Genomic DNA, 3288 nt, shown 5'->3' on the forward strand with positions numbered 1-3288 from the left:
CTTGACTAGACGGACCTTTGTTGGCAAAGTAATGTCTCTGCCCTTGAATATGCTATCTAGGTTGGTCATAACTTTCCTTCCAAGGAATAAGCGTCTTTTAATTTCATGGCTGCAGTCACCATCTGTAGTGATTTTGGAGCCCAGAAAAATAAAGTGTGATACTGTTTCCACTGTTTCCCCATTTATTTCCCATGAAGTGATGGGACCAGATGCCATGATCTTCGTTTTCTGAATGTTGAGCTTTAAGCCAACTTTTTCACTCTCCACTTTCACTTTCATCAAGAGGCTTTTGAGTTCCTCTTCACTTTCTGCCATAAGGGTGATGTCATCTGCATGTCTGAGGTTATTGATATTTCTCCCAGCAATCTTGATTCCAGCTTGTGTTTCTTCCAGTCCAGCATCTCTCATGATGTACTCCGCATATAAGTTAAATAAATAGGGTGATAATATACAGCCTTGACTTACTTCTTTTCCTATTTGGCACCAGTCTGTTGTACCACGTCCAGTTCTAACTGTTGCTTCCTGACCTGCATACAAATTTCTCAAGAGGCAGATCAGGTGGTCTGGTATTCCCATCTCTTTCAGAATTTTCCACAGTTTCTTTTGATCCACACAGTCAAAGGCTTTGGCATAGTCAATAAAGTAGAAATAGATGTTTTTCTGGAACTCTCTTGCTTTTTCCATGATCCAGCAGATGTTGGAAATTTGATCTCTGGTTCCTCTGCCTTTTCTAAAACCAGCTTGAACATCAGGAAGTTCACAGTTCACATATTGCTGAAGCCTGGCTTGGAGAATTTTAAGCATAGGAATAGGAGGTAATGAGTCCTAAATATGTCTAATACACTACATGAGGTGTTTCATGTATGATTTCCTATACAATATAGGTGGTAAAGACTTAGATATTTGGAGAAATTTCCTAAGACCTAAAATAGTAAGAACTGGGCCTTTTGTCTGACTCTAAAATCCCATTCTACTGCTTCAGTGTTGTTGTAATAGGCTTTTCTCTTTCTGTTTTAATATGTCATAAATAGTTTTCTTTCTCTTTCCTTCCTTTCTTCCTCCCTCACTCCCACTGTTTTCCTTTCTTTTTTTCCACAAATATTTATTCAGCATCTACCCTAAGCCGGGCACTTTCCTAGAATGTGAATAAGTATGTGAATAAACCAGAACCCTTACTTCCTCGGCACTCACAGTCCACCAGGAGTGAGATATGCAAACACACATGTTAAAACTGATGTTGAAACAAAATGGTACACAGGAGCAGGACTGATTAATTTCGGGGTTTCAAGAGATGTGTGAGTCGGTTCGTAGAGGACAGTATGCATATTCCAAGTGACAAGGACATTCCAGACAGAGGGAACACCAGCATGGTAAGGAAGAACACAGAGCCAAAACTGGCCTGGGAGACATAAGGTTGGGATATAAATGCTGCCTGTCTCCACTCTCAGCAGGCCTTCCCACTGCCTCCTGCTGCTCTCATCTATTTTCTTGCTTTGCAATTCCCCTACACTCCCAAACCTGCTATTACCTCCCATTCCCCCTCCTCCACCTCCTCACCTCATGTCCAAAACACATGGGTATCTGAGATAAGCGGGTGAGCAAGTTGCAAATCGGCAAGGGGAGGGGTGCCATGCGGGAGCGGCCGAGAGGGTGAAGGGCACAGTAATGACAGGCATCGGGGTCTGGAAACCCCATGACTGCCTTCCTTCACCTTGAAACCTCTCTTGCTGTTCCATGGCCAACATCGTGTTTTGCCAAATGATTTTGACTGATAGCGTCCTTAGTGAGGATTCAAAGGAAATACATAAAGCAGACCATTAAGCTTCATAAAGGAGAGAGTGAAAAAAAAAAGTCACAGATTATTTTCAATGGAAAAAGAAAATGTTTGGAAAAAGATCTTGAACAGTCATCCAATCAAGATCTTAATTCATAGGCTCGCCTTAAGCAATCACCACCAGGTGATGCTAATTAGCATGAACAGTTCACAGGTGCTACCCTAAAAGAGGAGGAAATTTTTAAAAAGCAAAATGAACTGCAGTTCCAACATAGCTGCCTGTGTCCCACCTACGTGCCCTCAAATATGCCACTTTTTACTGTGCTTTAATGAATGTCTGGTTTGTTGGATGTGAGACCCATTGTGGTTATCTGGAAAATGCTCTTTCTTCCCTAGATATGAATCCCTAAAGAGACATAGCTCCATCCACTCAATTTATATCCACGTGTGCGTTCATTTCTATCTAATAACTAATGAGCATATGCTAGGCACTGGACACTGTGCCTAGCACTAGGGATGTAGTAGTAGAATTAACAATCCTGGTCTTGCTTCCATGGACTTACAATCTATTAGGAGAAAAACACATTAATTTAAAGTTACACAATTAGTTGATTGCAGCTTTAATGTCCCCAATGGAGGAGATACGCAGAGTGGTATAAAAATATACCAAGGACCTGACTTAGTCTATGCCATCAGAGACTGTTTCCTCCAGGTAGTAATAATTGATAAGTAGAATAAGAAAAGGGTAGTAGCATGAATTCCAGACCAAATAAATTTTTAAAAAAGTTGCGCAGCAAAAAGAAACCCAAATGACAAAAACCTAGGAAGGGTTTGTGTGACTAGAATTCAGAGCAAGCAAATCACAATGCTCTTGGGAGACTAGAGAATAAAAGGGCCTTTAAGTCTGCTAAAGAGTTGATATTTAGATAACAGAAGTAAATTTTTCTAGGAAACAGAAACAGACTCACAAACACAGAGAACAGATTTGTGGTTGCCAAGGGAGAGGTGGGAGTTTGGGGTTAGCAGATGCAGACTATTATATATAGAATGGATAAACAGCAACGTCCCACTGTGTAGGACAGGGAACTATATCCAGTATCCTGTGACCAACTGCATGGAGACAACTGTGAATAAGAATGTATATATGTAGAACGGAATCACTTGGTTGTAGAGCAGAAATTAACACCACACTGTGCATCAATCATACCTCAATAAAATATATTTTTAAAAGAGTTGATCTTTAAATTCTCTCTAAATGTCCTAAAATAAAGCATTTTAAAGCAAGAGTTCATTTTCTAATTCAGGAAGGCTGCTTATTGGACATGAGAGGATTCTTGTCTTAGGTGATATAAGATAAATCCAGAGTGGCCTACTCAGAGACTGTATCAAAATTTGAAGATTTCAACTTTGGTAGATTTGGGGAATGTTCTCTGTAAATGTAAAATCATGTAAAACTAATTAACATATTTTCACATTTATCAAATAATGTAACAAGTGAAATTGCAGGCTGTAGC

The sequence above is a fragment of the Bos grunniens genome, chromosome 18, assembly GCF_055505025.1.
Source record: "Bos grunniens cultivar Pamir isolate PY7600 chromosome 18, Bosgru_T2T1.0, whole genome shotgun sequence".
In the NCBI taxonomy this organism is placed as follows: Eukaryota; Metazoa; Chordata; class Mammalia; order Artiodactyla; family Bovidae; genus Bos; species Bos grunniens.